This window comes from Hordeum vulgare, chromosome 6H (genome assembly GCF_904849725.1).
Source record: "Hordeum vulgare subsp. vulgare chromosome 6H, MorexV3_pseudomolecules_assembly, whole genome shotgun sequence".
In the NCBI taxonomy this organism is placed as follows: domain Eukaryota; kingdom Viridiplantae; phylum Streptophyta; class Magnoliopsida; order Poales; family Poaceae; genus Hordeum; species Hordeum vulgare.
The window spans coordinates 296,504,417-296,526,608 of NC_058523.1; positions in this window are offsets into that span (position 1 = coordinate 296,504,417).

The window sequence follows — 22,192 nt, forward strand, 5'->3', positions numbered from 1 at the left end:
GCACATAGAGCAAAATTATCTATCTCAAAAAATATAAGTGAAGCACGATGAGCATTCTAGGAAAATCACGATGAGTGCATGTCTCTCTCAAAAGGTGTGCAGCAAGGATGATTGTGACATAACAAAAAGAAAAGACTCCTAAGATACAAGACGCTCCAAGCAAACACATGTCATGTGGTGAATAAAAATATAGCCTCAAGTAATGTTACCGATGGATTGAAGACGAAAGAGGGGATGCCTTCCCGGGGCATCCCCAAGCTTAGGCTTTTTGGTGTCCTTGAATTTTGCTTGGGATGTCTTGGGAATCCCCAAGCTTGAGATCTTTCCACTCCTTATCTCTTTGTCCATGAGAACATCACCCAAAACTTGAAAACTTCACAACACAAAACTTAAACAGAAACTCGTGATAACATTAGCACAAGAAAACAAACTACCACCTCTTTAGGTACTGTAGCAATCTTGATTTATATTTAGATTGGTGTTAGGTTACTGTATTCTCACTTTCCCATGGCTAGTACCCCCCCCCCCCGATACTATCCATAGTTTCATCAAAACAAGCAACCAACTCAACAAAAACAGAATCTGTCAAAAACAAACCAGTCTCTAGCAATCTGTATACTTCGTGTACTTTTGGTACCTGAAAAATTCTGAACAATTATGACTGCTTGGGAAAAAGCCGTATCAACCAGCAGCAGAAAGTATAAACTCAAAAGTTCTTTCTAAATAAAAATGAAAAGTCATCTCGTCAGCGAAAAGTTTCTGTCTTTTTCCAGCAGGATTAAACAACCATCACCAAGACTAGTCATAAAGGTTTTGCTTGGCTCAAACACAAAAATAAACACAAATAACATAATCGTAACATAATTATGATGGTGTGGACGCAACAAAACAGAAAGAAAAATATAAATTCATTGGGTTGCCTCCCAACAAGCGCTATTGTTTAACGCCCTTAGCTAGACATAAAGCGATAGAATCACGTACCGTCGTCTTTGGTGCTGAAACCATAATTAGCCCTCATCATGGATTCATAAGGCAATCTTATTTTATTCATAGGAAAGTGATCCATTCCCTTCTTTAAAGGAAATTGAAATCTAATATTCCCCTCCTTCATATTGATGATAGCACCGATAGTCCTTAGGAATAGGTCTGCCAAGAATAATAGGGCATGTAGGATTGCAATCAACGTCAAGCACAATTAAATCCACGGGTACATTCCTATTTGCAATAATAAGAACATAATTGATCCTTCCCATGGGTTTCTTGATAGTAGAATCCGCAAGATGCAAATTAGGAGACCACTCTTCAATCTCATTAAAACCCAGAACATCACATAAAGACTTTGGAATAGCAGAAACACTAGCACCCAAATGACACAAAGCATTGCATTCATAGTTTTTGATTTTGACTTTGATAGTAGGTTCCCACTCATCATGAAGCTTTCTAGGGATAGAGACTTCCAATTCAAGTTTCTCTTCAAGAGATTTTATCATAGCTTCGACGATATGATCGGTAAAGGCCTTGTTTTGGCTATAAGCTTGTGGAGATTTAGCATGGATTGCATCAAGGAAATGAATTCAATCAAGGAGCAACTATCATAATTGAATTCCTTGAAATCCAAAGTAGTAATTTCATTACTACTCAAAGTTTTAATACCTTCTACTCCACTTTCAATGCTTTTAGCATCAATATAGATGGAATCCGAATCATTGGGGTGTTCTTCAACCAAAGTGGATTCATATCCAGCCCCATCATCATTAGGTCTGACACAAGGAAACAAAGATTCAATGGGAGTCACACCAAGCACTTTAAGATCTTCGCGATTCTTATCACGAGAACACGGCTTTTTAAGCCATTCATGTCTAACACGAATTTGGGTGGTGCTTTCTTTGCTCTCACTCATGGAAACACGCATAGCTTTCAAAGTTTCGTCCATATTGATCTTCGGAGGAGCACATCTAACTTTCAAAGCATCAATATCACTAGACATTCTATCAATGCTCTTAGCCAAATCGTCAATTTTGAGTAGTTTTTCCTCTATGGACGCATTGAAAATCTTTTGTGAGTTGATAAACTCTTTGATATTACTCTGTAGATAAGAGGGTAATCTATTGTAATTTCCATGAGTATTATTGTAGGAGTTGCCAAAGTTATTAGAGGAGTTACTAGGAAAAGGCCTAGGAACATAGTTTCCTCTAAAAACATTGTTATTGCCAAAATTATTCATACCAACAAAATTAACGTCCAAGCTAGCGTTGCTACTCTCAATCAAGGAAGACAAGGGCGTATCATTAGGATCTAAAGGAGCACTTCTACTAGCAACCAAATTCATTAACTCATCCATCTTAGCACTCAACGAGTTAATTTCTTCTATAGCGTGTACCTTCTTACTAGTAAGTGACCCTCCAGTGTGCCACTGAGAGTAGTTCGTCATGATATTGTCTAGGAGTTTTTTTTGGCTTCTCCTAACGTGATTTCCATGAACGTTCCACCTAAGGCGGAGTCCAAGATATTTCTAGAAGCGAAATTCAAGCCAGCGTAGAAGATTTGTATAATCATCCAAAGACTCAAGCCATGAGCGGGACAATTTCTAATCATCAATTTCATTCTCTCCCAAGATTGTGCAACATGTTCATGATCAAGTTGCTTAAAATTCATGATATCATTACGGAGAGAGATAATTTTAGCTGGCGGAAAATACTTGGATATATAAGCATCTTTGCACTTATCCCAAGAATCAGTACTATTTTTGGGCAAAGACGAAAACCAAGTTTTTGCTTGATCTCGCAACGAGAAAGGAAAAAGCTTCAATTTAATCACATAATTATCCACATATTTCTTCTTTTGCATATCGCAAAGCTCAATGAAGGTATTAAGATGGGACGCGGCATCTTCACTAGGAAGGCCGGAAAATTGCTCTTTCATAACAAGATTCAGCAAAGCGGCATTGATTTCAGATGACTCTCCACTAGTGGCAGGAGCAATTGGAGTACTAATAAAATCATTACTATTAGTATTCGAGAAGTCACAAAGTTTGGTGTTTTCAGTCATGGTGACTTCAGCAAGCAAGAAAGCACACAAGCGAACAAAGAGCAAGCGAGAGAAAAAGGAAAACGAAGAAAAGGGCAAATCTTTTTGTAAATTTTTGTTTTTGAGAAATGGGGGAGAGGAAAACGAGAGGCAAAAAAGTAAATGCAAGAGATGAGTTTGCAACACTTACTTGGATGAGTTCTTGACTTGATTCTCCCCGGCAACGGCGCCAGAAATTCTTCTGCTGCGGCAACAGACAACAGTGCCAGAGATTGACACGTTGACGGAGACTAGGCTTGTGTTGGTTTTTCCCTTGAAGAGGAAAGGGCGGTGCAGCACAGGAGCAGTAAGTATTTCCCTCAGTTTGAGAACCAAGGTATCAATCCAGTAGGAGAATCTCGTCAAGACCAGAGTACCTGCGCAAACACAAAAGACCTTGCACCCAATGCTATAAAGGGGTTGTCAATCCATTCAAGATTGATTGCAAAGTGAGATTTGAAGGCGGAAAGTGCAACGAAGTAAAAGTGTAAGGCTGAAAATATAGTGTGGAGTAGACCCGGGGGACATAGTATTCACTAGAGGCTTCTCTCGAAATAGCAAGTATTACGGTGGGTGAACAAATTACTCTCGAGCAATTGATATAACCGCGCAAAGTCATGGCGAGATCTATGGCAACGATCATACATATAAGCATCACGTCCGAGACAAGTAGACTGATACTTTCTACATCTACTACCATTACTCCACACATCGACCGCTATCCAGCATGCATCTAGAGTATTGAGTTCATGACGAACAGAGTAACGCCTTAAGCAAGATGACATGATGTAGAGGGATAATCTCAAACCAATGATGAAAACCCCATATTTTTACCCTTGATGGCAACAACACGATACGTGCCTTGCTACCCCTTCTGTCATTGGGTGATGTCACCTTACGGTATGAACCCAAAACCAAGCACTTCTCCCATTGCAAGAATCATAGCCCAAGCTGGACAAACAAAACCCACAACTCGAAGAGAATTACAAGGATATGAAATCATGCATATAAGAGAGATCAGAAGAAACTCAAATAAGATTCATAGATAATCTGATCATAAATCCACAATTCTTCGGATCTCGACAAACACACCGCAAAAGAAGATTACATCGGATAGATCTCCATGAAGATCATGGAGAACTTTGTATTGAAGATCGAAGAGAGAGAAGAAGCCATCTAGCTACTAGCTATGGACCCGAAGGTCTGTGGTGAACTACTCACGCATCATCGGAGAGGTCATGGTGTTGATGAAGAAGCCCTCCGTATCCGAATCCCCCCTCCGACACGGCTCCAGAACGTGCCCCAGATGGGATCTTGCGGAGAAAGAAGCTTGCGGCGGTGGAAAAGTACTTTCGATGATCTCTTTATTTTTTCTGGGATTTTATGGAACATATAGGCGAAAGACCTGCTAGGCCCGCCCCCTAGGGCCGGGCCTGGTGGGCTTGTGACCTCCTTCGAGGTTCCCTGCCTTGGTTCTCAAGTCTCCTGCGTGTCTTCTGTTATGGAAAAAATCATTCCCAGGTTTTATTCCGTTTGGACTCCATTGAAAATCCTCCTCTGAAAAGGGTCAAAAACACGGAAAAAACAGGAACTAGCACTTGGCACTGAGATAATAAGTTAGTGCCAAAAAGGATATAAAAGGCATACAAAACGTCCAAAGTTTGACAAGATAATAGCATGAAACCATCAAAAATTATAGATACGTTGGAGACGTATCAATGTGTTATGCTAGATCATTGCACATCCTGGTACACCGCCAGAGGCATTCATACAGAGTCAGTTTTTCATCATCATTGAGTTGTTATATTGAGTTGTAAGTAGATAGAAGTGTGATGTTCATCATTATTAGAGCACTGTTGCAGTGAGGAAAGGATGATAGGAACTATGATTCCCCGACAAGTTGGGATGAGACTATGAACAAAAAATAGAAAAATAAAAAAGGGAAATAAAAAAGGTGAAGGAATAAAAAGATAAAGTAAAAAATATATAAAAAAGAAATAAATGAGAGAAAAAATAGAAGGTACAATGCTGCTACTTCTTTTCCCACACTTGTTCTTTGAGAAAAGCATCGAGTTTGTCATAAAGGGAGTCTCACGAGTTTTTGTTTTCATATAGGAGTGGGAATTCTCCATTATAGAACTTGTCTTGCATATTCTGATGATGGTCTTCCTCAAATGCCCGAGGTCTTCATGATCATGGAAGTTGGATGCATACCCACTTAGCTTTCATTGAGCTTTCATACACTTATAAGTCTAGTGCATCCATTGCATCAGAATCCCTACTCCTCGCGTTGATATCGATTGATGGGATTTTCCTTAGCCCGATAGTCTGCCTAGTTGATACAAGCCTTTTTCTACGTTTACTCCTATGTTACCAACCACCATACTCCATTCCACCCATATGCTATGTCCATGGTTCACGCTTCTGAATTCAGTGAGGCTGAAAACGCCGAAGGGCGTTAAGAAGTACGATCCAATTGCTTGAATTAACATCATGGTGCTAAACACTTGTATCTATGTGTTCAATATGGATACATGCCATGCTAATATGATAAAATGAATGGGGAGTAACATTCTTTAGGGACCGTATATTTTGAAATATATGATTACGTTACTTGTGTTTATGGATATTACTATGTTGATGTTTATTAGTTCATTCTTTCTCAATGATTATATCTAAAACATATTACATGTTAGGTAGCATGTCACATAAAAAATTCTATTTTTACCATTTACCTACTTGAGGACGAGCGGGAATTAAGCTTTGGGATGTTGATATGTGTCCAACATATCTATAATTTTTTATTGTTTCATACTATTATATTAATAATCCTGGATACTTTATATGCATTTATATGTTGTTTTATATCATTTTTGTGACTAACCTATCAACCCAGTGCCTAGTGTTAGTTGATGTTTTCGATGCATTTTTGTCTTTTCAAGAAAATAGTACCAATCAAAGTCTAAATGCAACAAAAAAATAACGACTTTTACTAGACAAAAATATGACCTGGAAGCTTTGGAGGGAGACCAAAGGCCATGCGAGGGGGTGCGAAGACAATAGGGCGCACCTAGGGGGATGGTCCCGTCCATATGTCTTGGGACCACCTCTCAACGCCTCTTGACCTAACTTTTCCTCTATAAACCCTATAATATTGGGTATACACTAGAGAGCCACCTGAAACACTATTCTCGTTGCTCCAATTATTTGTTCCGTCGTGATCGCATGAGGAGCCATCTTCCGATGCCTTGCCGGAGGGCCTCTACATCAACCTTTCTACTCCCATGGTGATGTGTGAGTAGTCTACCGTAGTCCTACGGGTCCATAGCTAGTACCTCGCTGGCTTTCTCTCTATGTCTCTATGTTCTTCAATACAAAGTTCACCGCGATTCCCGCGATTGTTGGGGAACGTAGTAATTTCAAAACAAATCCTACGCTTCACAAGGATCTATCTAGGAGAAACCAGCAACGACCAAAGGGGTGGAGCATCTTCATACCTTTGCAGATTGCTAAGTGGAAGCGTTGCTAGAACGCAGTTCATAGAGTCGTACTCGCAGCGATTCAGATCGCGATGGATTCTGATCTAAGCGCCGAACAACAGCGTCTCCGTGTTCAACCCATGTGCAGCCCGGTAAAATCTCCAACGCCTTGATCCAGCAAGGAGGGAGGAGAGGTTGAGGGAGAGCTCCAGCAGCACGACAGCGTGGTTCCGGTGGAGCTGCCTCGTACTCCGGTAGGGCTTCACCAGGCCCTACGGAGAACAAGGAGGAGAGGAGGTAGGGCTGCGCCGTGGAGAGGTGGTATTGTGTTGTGTGCAGCCCCAAAACCCTACACTATATATAGGAGGAGAGGGAGGAGGATGCACACCCCTAGGGTTTCCACCCTAGGTGGTGCGGCAACCCTAGATCGGCAAGCGGGCAGCGGCCATGGGTGGAGGAGGTGGCTCCCTAGGATGGCTTGCCACCCAAAGCAAGCCCACCACGCCTAGGGTTATCCCACCCTTCCCTCTTGTGCCCCTTGGGATGGGTTGGGTGGTGCGCTTAGGCGCTGGTTTGGGTGGTGTACTTAGGGGCTGGTTCACATCCACTTTCACCCCACGAACCCCTTCGGGGCTCGTGGCCCTTCCTCCCACTACAATACCGACGAACTCCGAAACTCTTCCAGCGATCAAAACTCCACTTCCTATATATGAATCTTTACCTACGGACCATTCTGGAACTCCTCGTGACATCCGGGATCTCATCCGGACTACGAACAACCTTCGGTAACCACATATACTCTTCCCATAACAACCCTAGCGTCATCTAACCTTAAGTGTGTAGACCCTATGGGTTCGGGAACCATGCATACATGACCGAGACACCTCTCAGGTCAATAACCAACAGCGGGGTTTGGATATCCATGTTGGTTCCTGCATGTTCCACGATGATCTCATCAGATGAACCACGATGTTAGGGTTTCAATCAATTCCGTATTGAATTCCCTTTGTCTACTAGTATGATACTTGCCCGAGATTAGATCGTTGGTATCCCTATACCTTGTTCAGTCTCATTGCCGGCAAGTCTCTTTACTCGGTCCGTAATACATCATCCCATGTCTAACTACTTAGTCACATTGAGCTCATTATTATGATGGATTATTGAGTGGGCCTAAAGATACCTCTCCGTCACATGGAGTGACAAATCCCAGTCTCGATTCGTACAACCCAACAGACACTTTCGGAGATACCTGTAGTGCACTTTTATAATCACCTAGTTATTTTGTGATGTTTGATACACCCAAAGCAATCCTACGGTATCTGGGAGTTGCACAATCTCATGGTCTAAGGAATGATACTTGACGCTAGAAAAGCTTTAGCAAATGAACAATATGATCTAGTGCTATGCTTAGGATTGGGTCTTGTCCATCATATCATTCCCTAATTATGTGATCCCGTTATAAATGGCATCCCATGTTAATGATCAGGAAACCATGATCATCTATTGATCAACGAGCTAGTCAACTAGAGGCTCACTAGGGACACATTGTGATCTATATATTCACAAATGTATTACAATTTCCGATTAATACAATTATAGCGTGAATAATAGACACTTATCATGAACTAGGAAATATATAATAACCACTTTATTATTGCCTCTAGGGCATATTTCCAACAGTCTCCCACTTCCACTAGAGTCAATAATCTAGTTACATTGTGATGAATCGAACAACATAGAGTTCTGGTGTTGATCATGTTTCGCTCGTGGAAGAGGTTTAGTCAACGCATCTGCGACATTCAGAACCGTATGTACTTTACAAATATCCATATCTCCATCCTGGATGTAGCCACGAGTGGAGTTTAAGCGGCGATTGATGTCCTTGGTATTCTTGTGAAACCTGGGCTCCTTTGCAATGGCAATAGCTCGAGTGTTGTCACAGAACAGAGTCATCGGGCCCGACGCACTAGGAATCACTCCTAGGTCGGTGATGAACTTCGTCATCCAGACTCCTTCATGTGCTTCTTCTGAAGCAGCTATGTACTTCGCTTCACATGTAGATGCCGCCACGACGCTTTTCTTGCAACTGCACCATCTAACTGCCCCATTATTCATAATATACATGTATCCGGTTTGTGACTTGGAGTCATCCGGATGTGTGTCGAAGCTAGCATCAATGTAACCCTTTCCGACGAGCTCTTCGGCACCTCCATAAACGAGAAACATATCTTTAGTAATTTTCAGATACTTAAAGATGTTCTTGACCATTGTCCAGTGATGCACTCCTGGATCACTTTGCTACCTCCCTACCAAACTTATGGCAAGGTTCACATCTGGTCTGGTACACAGCATGGCATACATAATAGAGCCTATGGCTGAAGCATAGGGGATGATACTCATATTTTCTCTACCTTCTGCCGTGGTTGGGCGTTGAGTCATACTCAACCTCACATCGTGTAAAACAGGCAAGAACCCCTTCTTAGCCTTATCCATATTGAGCTTCTTCAATATCTTGTCAAGGTATGTGCTTTGTGAAAGACCTATCAGGCATCTCGATCTATCTCTATAGATCTTGATGCCTAATATGTAAGCAGCTTCTCTAAGGTCCTTCATTGAAAAACTCTTATTCAAATAGGCCATTATGCTTTCCAAAAGTTCTATATCATTTCATATCAGCAATATGCCATCCACATATAATATGAGAAATGCTATAGAGCTCCCACTCACTTTCTTGTAAATACAGGCTTCTCCATAAGTCTCTACAAACCTAAACGCTTTGATCACCTCATCAAATTGAATGTTTGAACTCCGAGATGCTTGCACCAACCCATAGAGGGAGCGCTGGAGCTTTCATACCTTATTAGCATTGCTAGGATCGACAAAACCTTCCGGCTGTATCATATACAATTTTTCCTTAAGAAAGACGTTCAGGAATGTCGTTTTGACATCCATTCGCCATATTTCATATTCAAAAAATGCGGCAATTGCTAACATGATTCGGACCGACTTCAACATTGCTACGAGTGAGAAGGTCTCATCATAGTAAATCCCTTGAACTTGTCGATAACCCTTAGCGACAAGTCGAGCCTTATAGATGGTCACATTACCATCCGCGTCAGTCTTCTTCTTGAAGATCCATTTGTTTTCTATGGCTCGCAGATCATCAGGCAAGTCCACCAAAGTCCATATTTTGTTCTCGTACATGGATCCTATCTCGAATTTCATGGCTTAAAGCCATTTGTTGGAATCCGGGCCCTCCATCGCTTCTTCATAGTTCGAAGGTTCACTGTTGTCCAACAACACGATTTCCATTACAGGTTTGTCGTACCAATCTGGTGTGGAACGTACCCTTGTGCACCATCAAGGTTCAGTAGCAAATTGATCCAAAGTTTCATGATCATCATCATTAACTACTTCTCTAGCCGGCGCACGCACCTCAGAAACATGTTCATGTGCCACGTTACTCTCCGGTTCGAGAGGAGCTATGATTACATCATCAAGTTCTGCTTTCCTCCCACTTACTTCTTTCGAGATAAACTCTTTCTCTAGAAAGGATCTATTCTTGGCTACAGAGATTTTACCTTTGGATCTAAGATAGAATGTGTACCCAATAGTGAAGACGCATTTTTCCACTTTGGGTTTGAGCTTCTGTGGTTGAAGTTTATTCACATAAGCATCGCAGCCCCAAACTTTCAGAACCGACAGCTTAGGTTTCTTGCCAAACCATAATTCATACGATGTCATCTCAACGGATTTAGACGATGCCCTATTTAAAGTGAATGCAACAGTTTCCAATGCATATGCCACAAATGATAGCGGTAAGTCAGTAAGAGACATCATAGATCCCACCATATCCAATAAAGTGCGATTACGATGTTCAGACACACTGTTACGATGCGGTGTGCTAGGTGGTGTGAGTTGGGAAACAATTCCACATTTCCTTAGGGGTCGTGCCAAAATCGTGAATCAAATATTCTCCTCCACGATCACATCGAAGGAACTTTATTTTCTTGTCACGTTCATTCTCTACCTCACTCTGAAATTCCTTGAACCTTTCAAAGATTTCAGACTTGTGCTTCATTAATTAGACATACCCATATCTGCTTAACTCAGAATTGAGGGTGAGAACATAACCATAGTACGACGAGCCTCAACGCTCATTGGACCACATACATCAGTATGTATTATTTCCAACAAGTTGGTTGCTTGATCCATTGTTCCGGACAACGGAGTCTTGGTCATCTTGCCCATGAGGCACGGTTCGCATGTTTCAAATGATTCAAAATCAAGAGACTCCAAAAGTCCATCTATATGGAGTTTCTTCATGCGCTTGACACCGATATGATGAAGGCTGCAGTGCCACATGTATGTGGGACTATCATTATCAACCTTGCATCTTTTAGTACTCACACTATGAAGATGTACATATCACATCACATAGCATACCCTGCAAAAACAAGTTAGAGATCCTCTAATTGTTGTTGCAAGTTTTACGTGGCAGATTTGGGTTTCTAGCAAGAACGCTTCTTACCTACGTGACAGCCACAACGTTGATATGCCAATGCTATTTACCCTTCATAAGGACCCTCTTCATCGAATCCGATCCGACTAAAGTGGGAGAGACAGACACTCGCTGGCCACCTTATGCAACAAGTGCATGTTGGTCGGTGGAACCAGTCTCACGTAAGAGTGCATGTAAAGTCGGTCCGGGCCACTTCATCCCATGATGCCGCCGAATCATGATAAGACTAGTAACGACAAGAAATTGAAAAATCATCGCCCACAACTTTTGTGTTCTACTCGTGCATAGAATCTTCGCATAGAACCTGGCTCTGATAACATTGTTGGGGAATGTACTAATTTCAAAACATTTCTTACACTTCAGAAGGATCTATCTAGGAGAAACCAGCAACGAGCAAAGGTGTATAACAACTTCATACGTTTGAAGATCACTAAGCCGAAGCGTTGCTAGAACACGGTTGATGGGATCATACTCGCAGTGATTCAGATCGCAGTGGATTCCGATCTAAGCGCCGAACAACGTAGCCTCCGCATTCAACACACGTGCAGCCCGGTGATGTCTCCAACGCCTTGATCCAGCAAGGAGGGAGGAGAGGTTGAGGGAGAGCTCCGGTGACGGGGGAGCTGCGTGGTACTCCGGCAGGGCTTCGCCAAGCCCTGCAGAGGACGAGGAGGATAGGAGGTAGGGTTGCGCCGTGCAGATGTGGAATTGTGTTGAGTGCAGACCCAAAACCCTCCACTATATATAGGAGGAGAAGGAGGAGGGTGCCTACCCCTAGGGTTTCCACCCTAGGTGGTGCGGCATCCCTAGATGGGCAAGAGGCGGCGACCAAGGGTGGAGGAGGTGGCACCCTAGGTTGGATTGCCACGCAAGGCAAGCCCACCACGCTTACGGTTAGCCCATCCTCCCCTCTTGTGCGCCTTGGGTTGGGTTGGGTTGACGCACGAGCCCACTTAGGTGCTGGTTCCCATCCACTTTAAGCCCACGTAACCCATCGGGGCTGGTGGCCCTTCCCGGTGGACCCCCGGAACCCTTCGGCTTGTCCCGGTACAATACCGACGAACTCTGAAACTCTTCCGGAGATCAAAACTCCACTTCTTATATATGAATGTATACCTCCGGACCATTTCGGAAGTCCTCGTGACGTCCAGTATCTCATCCGGGACTCCGAAGAAGCTTCGGTAACCACATAAACTATTCCCATAACAACCCTAGCATCATCGAACCTTAAGTGTGTAGACCCTACGTGTTCGGGAACCATGCAGACATGATCGAGTCAATAACCAATAGCAGGGTCTGGATATACATGTTGGTTCCCACATGTTCCACGATAATCTCATCGGATAAACCACGATGTCGGGGATTCAATCAATCCCGTATGCAATTCCCTTTGTCTACCGGTATGAAACTTGCCCGAGATTCGATAGTCTGTATCCCTATACTTTGGAAAATCTCGTTGCCGGCAAGTATTTTTACTCGTCCCATAACACATCATCCCGTGGCTAACTCCTTAGTCACATTGAGCTCATTATGATGATGGATTACCGAGTGGGCCCAGAGATACCTCTCCGTCACATGGAGTGACAAATCCCAGTCTCAATTCGTACAACCCAACAGACATTTTCAGATATACCTGTAGTGCTTCTTTATAATCACCCAGTTACGTTGTGACGTTCGATACACCCAAAGCACTCCTACGGTATCCTGGAGTTTCACAATCTCATGGTCTAAGGAATGATACTTGACATTAGAAAAGCTTTAGAATACGAACAATACGATTTAGTGTTATGCTTAGGATTGGGTCGTGTCCATCACATCATTCCCCAATGATGTGATCCCGTTATCAATGACATCCAATGTGCTTGATCAGGAAACCATGATCATCTATTGATCAATGAGCTAGTCAACTAGACGCTCACTAGGGATGCATTGTGACCTATATATTCAAAAATATATTACGGCTTTCGATTAATACAATTATAGCATGAATAATAGACAATTCTCATGAACTAGGAAATATAATAATAACCAATTTATTATTGCCTCTAGGGCTTATTTCCAATAGCAATGATCTATTTGATGTAATCTTCTTTCGGTGTGGTTGTTGTGATCCGATCAATTGTTGGTTTATGATCAGATTATTCATCAAAATTTGTTGAGGTTTCTATTAGTTCTTTATCCATGATTATTATATCATTGTATTTGTTACCGATCTATTGGTTTGGATTGCCCAACTAGATTGATTTATCTTATGTGGGATTGGTGCGTTCTGATGGTTTCAATCTTGCGGTGCTTAATCGATGTGACACAAGGGGACATGACACATTTTTGTATTGGTGCCATTAAGGATAAAAAGATGGGATTTATTCATAATAGTTGAGTTTACTTTGTCCACATCATGTCATCTTGATCCAAACATTATTCTATGTTTACTTAATACTCTAGATGCATGCTAGATTGTGCTCGATGTGTGGAGTATGTGTAGTAGACGTACGAAGGATTAGGTCTACTTGCTTATGGACCTGATGCCTCTATATATGATCATTGGCGCGAAAATTTGTTTCATAACTGTGCGCTTTTCTATCAATTTTTCAACAATAATTTGTCTACACACCGTATGCTTTATTTGAGAGAGAAGCCTCTCGCAAAAAGTATGGCCGCCAAGTCTTAACATATATTAATATGAAAACGCTAAAAATATTGTTGTCATTTACCTTCTGTTATTTTATTTTATATTTATATTATATATCTATGACTATTTAATACTTGCAACTAACGAGTCCTCTTGCCCTCGTTGGGTGGAAGTGTGTTCTCTCTTGTGTGTAGGTTCCGAAGACGAGAATTTGTGTGGTTCTCCTATTGGTATAATAACCTTGGTTCTCACTCTCAGAAAAACTTATCTCTATCGTGTTGCATCTCCTCCCCTTTTCAGGGTAAATCCAAAGGTAGTTGACAAGTAGCAGCGTCAGGCATGCATGGGGGAGGGGTTAGAGACAAGGACATAGGTGGCGCCCAACACTATGGCGTGTCACAGACGCCAAGGCGCATCGACTGCCGTGAGGGGGAGGTCAACGTTGTTCATGAGCGTGTAGTCGACTCTCTCGAGCACGACTGCACGCTTGGTCAGCATGGGTGCGTCTGGATGTGCTCTAGCGCGCCCACCAGTGTCCGTTGGTTGCAGAGGGAGTAAACAAAGTGGGGTCATGACCTTGGATGCTCTAGGTGATCGCCAGGAGAGAGGGAAACCTAAGAGAGAGAGAGAGAGGGAAAGAGAAAAAAAGAGAGAGAGATAGAAAGATAGATAGATAGATAGATAGATAGACAGAGACTATGAAGATGATGCAAGTAGTCTTTTTAGCCCCCTCAACCATGGAGCTGGGTTCTGGACATTTTCAAGAGGAGGGGGACCTTGTGGAGCTTTGTTAAAAACATCAACCCAAGGAGAGATCATTTGGGCCTCCAATGATTGATCTCAAGGATGCACTAGAAGGTGTTTGAAATGGTTATGGGTTTGCTAAGTTGTTCTACATGACTTGAGACTTAACATGAAGGAGACTTAGGATCAAATGGTCATCTCCACAATTTTTTAGCTCAATATATAGGATAATGTGGCAAATGTAATGATTTTCCACAATCCCTAGAAATGGGTAGAAATGGATTTTTTTAGATATAGCTAAGCTACATTGTTATAATTGATGCACCACTTGGTGTAGATGCATAATTAAGGGATTAGAACATGTCCACAAAGTTTGAGCCAAATGGTGATAGTTGGCAATGCAAAGTTGTTGAAATTAGAATTTGGACAGAGAAGGTTTTCTGAGACTTTTGTGAACCAAAACTACTTGTATTGAGATGAAACTTCACAAGATCATCACACGACGCATATGTGACTTGCTGTAATTTTCCTGAATTTATTCGACGTTATTTCTTATAGAAATACTTCAAATAATTGAAATATCCACAAGGGATTTTGGAGGGTTTTGTCCAATATTTTGAACATGACCATGTGTTGCAACTCATATATATCGAAAATATATGTCTAGTGAGTTTCCCAAAATTTTCTCAAATATTTTGAAGATAGTAAAATATCTTTTCACTATAAAAGACCATTTCTCGACTTAGAAAAAGGCATTTAAGTAAAATACAAAAATAACTTAAAAATTATTTTTGTTGTTTTGGGAAGTCTTATATATAATATGTTTCAAATAAAATCTTTGGGATAAAATATTTACCCTAATTTGAGGACTTGTAATTCAAACCTCACTTCAAGGATTTTTCAAAACCTAAATCGAATAACTGCTTTTTGGCGAAAATAATTTTGTACAGAAATAGTTTTTTGTCCTATAGACATGGCATTATCATCAGGAAACATTTTGGATGATGTCGAAGAGCTATGAGTGTAGGAGTGTTTTTATGAATTAAGAGCACACTCAAAAAAGAAAACAAATAGCAATCAAATCAAGCATCATCTGCACACAAAAAGTTTTTGTTGGTACAAAATTATATGCTTTATTAACATAGTAATGTTATGTAAAACACTAGGTGTGATGAAAATCCTCACCTGAGTCAACACGTTGACCATGTTGACTAGGCCGAACGATGGTGCTACAGTGAGCGCACCCAGGCAGAGGACGACGAAGGAGCCTCGGTCAGGAATAAATAGGAGTCAGGGAAGATGCGACATTGTACTTATAGGAAGCAAACCTTCCCCCTTGATCTAACATATTGACCAGGGTAGCTTCATGTCACCAACGCTTGCCGTGGTTGAGGAATTCCCGTACCAAAAAAAGCTTAGGATATCGGGTTCAATCAGACAAGATGAAGGCAAGTCTTGACATACATCTAATTATTCGATGCAAATAACCGTAATCCACTACAAAACCCCTCGATATGCTTTTTTGAAATAATCAAGGGTGTCGATATGAAGTGTCAGAAGTGTTTTGACACCAGGAATTTCAGAAGGACATGTACCTCTGCATCATGCTTCTGCAAGGATTCAAATAAATTAGAGAATGGTTCTTAGGTTTGAAGTGTATCAAGTGTACATGTCATTCAAGTGTTTGGCTATGTTGTGAAGATTCTCTGCATATGTATTTTAATGTGTATATGATGATGGATTTCATGATTGATTCATAAGTAGAATTGTGTGGTCATGAGTTCAATAGAATTAATAGGTCGACCTACCATTTGCTGCTACATTCCCCTCTCTAGTTGTGAGAAGTGGCCTAGTGTAATCTAGAATTTATTTTACAATTATTATCATACAGAAAATTCCAGATTTGTATTGCCACACTGATATTTTCATAAACTAGTCTTAAACTAACAAATTCAGAACTTAATTTGTGAGAATGTTCTTATATTCTAATAAGCACTGTCAGAAATTGTATTTTGCACTCTCATAAATGGTACATGCTTCATAAACAGCCTACGTAATTCTCATCAATCTCTAAATTTTCCTCAGTGCATCCCCTGCTTTGCAAGAGGCGAACTTATGAAGAAGATGAGTATGAACAGATTTGTGATGACCATAGTACTTGTCCAACTGGAGACAAGAGAGGGCTTTTGTTTTTCATGTAGAATGAACAAGATAGGACTTTTTCAATAGGACGTACTTGGAATCAATTTGCCAAAGTGTACAAGTTGGCAGTAGGTATGGAAATGTCCCTCATACTAGGTGCAAACCTAAATGTCACCTCCTGGTACGTTTTAGCACCGTTCCAATAACTCATCCTTGTATGTCTTGTGGCAAATATCAAGCAATTTTAAGTAACAACGTTAAATCGGGTTGTTGGTCATGACAAATCTTATTTACAAATATTTTTCAAAGCTTATTACGAGTGTATATTGTATAAAAACAATTAATCGAAAACATGGAAATTACTGAAGGGAGCAAAGTAACCTAGGAAGAGATATGGTTTGTCATCGACTTTGTTAATCAAAACTGGATTTTCGCGGATGATTACAATGCTGAACAAGAGATCGTTCCTAGATGCCCCTGCTCCACGTATTGAGGAGGACCAACATTGACAAAAAATCCATGGTTAGAATTGTATCTACTCTCATTATCTTCAGATAGTCCAAGTACTTATGTAGATTTCTTAAAGTTTTCAAATTGTGTTATGCGAGTAGATACATCCACTACATGTTGTGCATACGTACATGGGTGCAAATGGAGAGCTTGCCATTGTTTTCCATCCTAGAGTGAACATTAGTTCCACTTCACACTTAGCTTCATGATAAGGAGATGGAAGCATCATCCTTAATGGGTGGACCAATGTTGTGGATGTGTGGGAAAAACATATTGAATACACAATGAGCTTCGTGATACACCATGGACGTGCAGATACATTTCAATTCCTTGGTTTCATTCCTGCTATACCAGCTGAGGCGTAGATCTAACTTTGTGTCATGTTGCCTCAATGATCGTGCATCACTGTATGTCATGTTTTATTATATTGTTGGTACTGATGTGATGATGGCGAACATGTATGTTATATGAAGTACTATTAGATTATGCCATTTTGTAATGTTGAGAGCATACACCGAGAAATAATATATGTATTTCAAGACAAGCATCTCAACCTTAAACACTGGAAATTTATTCTAATATGTTATAGACAAGCAATTTTGTTATCCATTTTTCTAGACTCGACAAACATTTTTTGTGAAAATAAACATTTTCTATTAAAAATCATCTAGGAAAATGGACATGCCTAGTGATGCCCAAAAGCATCACCGAATTCAGGCTAGAACGTAGTTGAATTCGGCAAGGGTGTTTCCCCGTGAGGAAAACACATCTTGAAGATGGACCATAACAAAAAATGATTTTAGGCGATGTCTCCTTTTTTCACAAAAGTTTTTATCACTGAATAGAGCACAATTATATCGGTACCTAGGACAATGTCGCAAATCCTATCACCACTTTTCCACACTCGCTATACTAAATCCATTGTTCTTTTATTAAAACAACACCTAACTTTTATTTCCACATTCTCTATTATCTTGCAAATCTACCCAATTACAACTACAAACTAGTTTTATTTCTTGTACTAGGTAAAGTGAAAATTGTTGCACGTAGACATGTATCGGTGTCCGATAGAACTTGAGAGCATATTAATTCTATCTTGAGGACCTCATTGGGTTCGACACTCTTATTTATCAAAAAGGCTACAAATGATCCCCTACACTTGTGGGTTATCATGGTTTCTTTGGCGTCGTTGTCGTGGAGCAATAGACTAGGTTGAATATTCGCGTGTGAGCTTGTTTTCTTTATCACTATGTAATTTTCGTTTTCTGTTCTAAGTTGTTTGATATCTTTAGTTATGGATATGGAAAACGAAACACCAAAAAATATAGTTTTACTTGCTACTCATGGATATGGGGAACCTCATACAATCCTTGATGTTGGTTATGTTGAAGGAATTAAATACTACTTTGATATTCCTGATAAATCTTTGTTAAACATAATAATGGGAAACACTTTGGATGACCTAGAATACTTTAGAGATTATCACTTGTCTCAAAAAGGGAAACACTTATGGAAACAAATTAAAATGTTGCATTGGTATACTTGGAATGTGTGCTTAAGATATGATTATACTTGTAGCTCCCAGATTAAGGGTCTAGAACTTCCCTTTTAATGTGAATTTAATGATAATGAAACCTTGGCTTCTTATTATAATGGTGTATACGATTATTATGATGTGGAGCAAATAGAAGAATTTGTTGCTTTCAAGTGTGCTTATGAAATTCAATTTTTTGTTTGGAAAGCATGAAAATTGTGATGATGCCCATTATATATGATAATCTTGTGATACTTATATATTTATTTGAAAATTATAAACACAATATTGATATTAATAAAAATATTGAGAGAATGTTTGTTGTACTAGATGATATTAATATTGTTTGCAGGCTCCTACGGAAGAATAAATTGATGAAATTGTGATCTCATTAGATGACAAAGATGAGGAGGAGAGCGAAGAAAAAAATGAGGAAGATCATATTAGCTACATGTTCCCACCTTCCAATGAGAGTAACTCTTTATCTCATATATTTTTTAATTTACCTTCGTGCTTAGTAGAGGATGAATGCTATGTTGATAACTTCTATGATCGCTTGGACTCATTTTAAATATCACTTTCAAATGAAATTGATGGTTGATATGCTTATGGCCATAATGAAATTACGTATTGTGCTTATAGAGATGAACTTGTTATAGTTTCTTATGTGAACTATGAAATTTTTGGTATTGCACCCACACACGGTAGTCCTATGATATTTTTGAATTCTACAAACTACATTATATCAAAGAAGTTTGTTCCTATTCAGGATTATATTGATGGTTGGATTTTGCAATTGCACATGATGATTATCATGGATATAATATGCATGTGCTTGCCACTTCTACTTGCAATTATTAGGAGAGAGGAACTGAATCTCCACCCCTCTATGTTTCCAATACGACAAAATTGCAAGAAACTATTTATGGAGCGCATAGGCTTCTACTTTGTGTGAATGAATTGTTCTCATATGACTTGTCAATGCATAGTAAGAGAGTTAGACTCTGTTTTCTATGATACATATTAATTTTTGCTCACTACTAAATTACAAATCACTATTAATGAAAATTGTCTTTGATATACCTTGGTAACCGGGTGGATCGATTACTTGAGCACTTTATGCCTAACTTAATGGATTTATTAGAAAGCGTTGCGAGGGAGACAACCCGAAAGTTTTAGAGAGTCATTTTATTCTGTTGTGTGCTTATGAAAATGTAAAAAAATAAAAAATGAAATTGGGAACTTAAAACGTTTTCAAAAAGAAAAATGTAAGTGAGAAAGACGAGAACCGTTGAAGTGGGGGGCGTCCTAGAACTTTTGTTCATGCCCATGGAAACTTTGTAAATCGGGATTATAGAAACTTTTCAACAAAACAAATTATACATTTAAATCCATTGAATTATACAAAAAATGTGCCAATATTTACTTCTAGGGTGTTTAAATTGCTTTATTGATATGTGCTATGTAGAAACAAAAACTTTTGGGGTAGTGTTTGAAATTTTTTGTATCTTACTAGAATGTCGAAACTTTAGACAGTAATTTTCTGAAAATGTTTATTACAACCTAATTATTAAGAAAATTTTCAATTATAGAAATATATCTTTCATCTGCATCTTTACATACTATATTGTTTTAAGAAATTGTTGTCATAGTTTGTTTGTTTCCTTGCGTTTGCAATTTTGCCAAGCCCCATTGACGTGGGAGCATTAAAGTTGTGTTAGAATAAAATAGGTAATGATTAAATATAATATACAATATTTTTACAAGAATACATGAGGGTATTTTATGTTATATGTAATAAACACTCTAATAAAAGTTATTTTGAGTTTTGTGCGGGTGAAGTGTTCGAAGACCAAGGAGTCAACGAAACGAGAAGAATAAGGAGAGGCAAGAGTTCAAGCTTGGGGATTTGCAAGGCACCCGAAGTAAATATTCAAGGAGACTCATGCATCTAAACTTGAGGATGCCTCGGAAGGCATCCCATCTTTCTTCCTTGACAAATATCTTTTTGTCTCAGTTTTTCTTTCTGCACTTGATATGAGTATTCTTGGAGCATATTTTCTGTTTTCCTTTGCCTTTTTCTTTTATGCATAATGCACTACTCGAATAAGAGAATTTGCCATCAGCGAGGTATTTGCCGTCTGCTGGCTGATAGCAAAGAGCCTATGTGCCATCAACTTTCAGAAAACAGATGGCAAACATCTGGCTGATGGCAAAGAGCATGTTTGCCATCAGCCACCTCTTTGCCGTCTTCCAACGGGCGGTAGAGAAGGTGCAGGCAGACGACAAAGAGCTGGCTATTGGCAAAAAACCTTGTTGGCCATCGGCCACCTGTTTGCCGTCTGCCAGGATATGGCACAGAAGCTGAAGGGAGACGGCAAAGAGGACGGCCCTAACGCCAGAGCCCATCCCATCCCACCCCACCCCACCCCACACCTTTGCCGTCTGCCTCCCAACCTTTGTCGTCCGCTGCAGACGGCAAAGGGGGCGCCCCCCTAACGGTCATCAGGCCCACCCGCTCCCCCACTCTCTCCACCCCACACACCCTCTCTCTCTCTCTCCCCTCCGCACCCTCTCTCTCGCCCCTGCCCACACCAGCGCCGTCGTCGAACCACCGGAGCCGCTCCGCCCCCCACCCCGCCCCGGCCACCCACTACACCCCGCCCCGGCCACCCACCCCGCTCCGGCCCCCAACCCCGCTCCGACACCCTGACGCCCCTGTCGTCCCGACGCCCCTATCGTCGCGGCGCCCCCGGCCGCCACAGCCGCACCGGCGTCACCGTGCCGCCCCCGTCCACCGCCGCCCACGCCACCCCACCGCCCCCCGCCGGTGAGTACCACCACATTCTTCCATTTTTATGTTCTTTATTTCGGTTAATTTAGCTAGTTTATAATTAGGTTAGTTTTATTAGTTTATTAGGCTAATTAGGTTAGTATTATTAATTTATTAATTTAGTTTATTAGGTCAATTAGGTTAATTAGTTAGGTTAGAAGAAAAAAAGAAGAAGGAAAAAAAATGAAAAAGAAAAAAGGAAAAGAAGAAAATAATTAGAAGGAGAAGAAGGAAAATAAAAAGGAAAGGAAGAAGGAGATGATGAAGAAGAAGAAGAACAAGAACAAGAGGAGGAGGAGGAGAAAAATAAGAAGAAGAAGAAGAAGAAGAAGAAGAAGCAGAAAAAGAGGAGAGATGAGAAGGAGAAAGAAGAGGAAAAAGGAAAAGAAGGAAGAAGACGAATAAGAATAAGAAAAGGAAAAGGAAAAGGAAAAGAAGGAAGAAGAAGAAGAAGAATATGAAAAGGAAAAAGGAAAAGAAAGAAAGAAGAAGAAGAAGAAGAAGAAGAAGAAGAAGAAGAAGAAGGTGACATCCGGACACCCCGACACCCCGGCACAAAGCCCCGACAACCCGACACGATACCCTGATGCCCTGACACCTCGGCATGACGCCTGAGACCCCGACACGATATCCCGACGAGACCCCGGCACAATCCTACGCCCAACTATTAATACGCCGCCCCCGACGCCACTGACCACCAACCCCCGACCCCCGAGACCTCTTCGGCCTC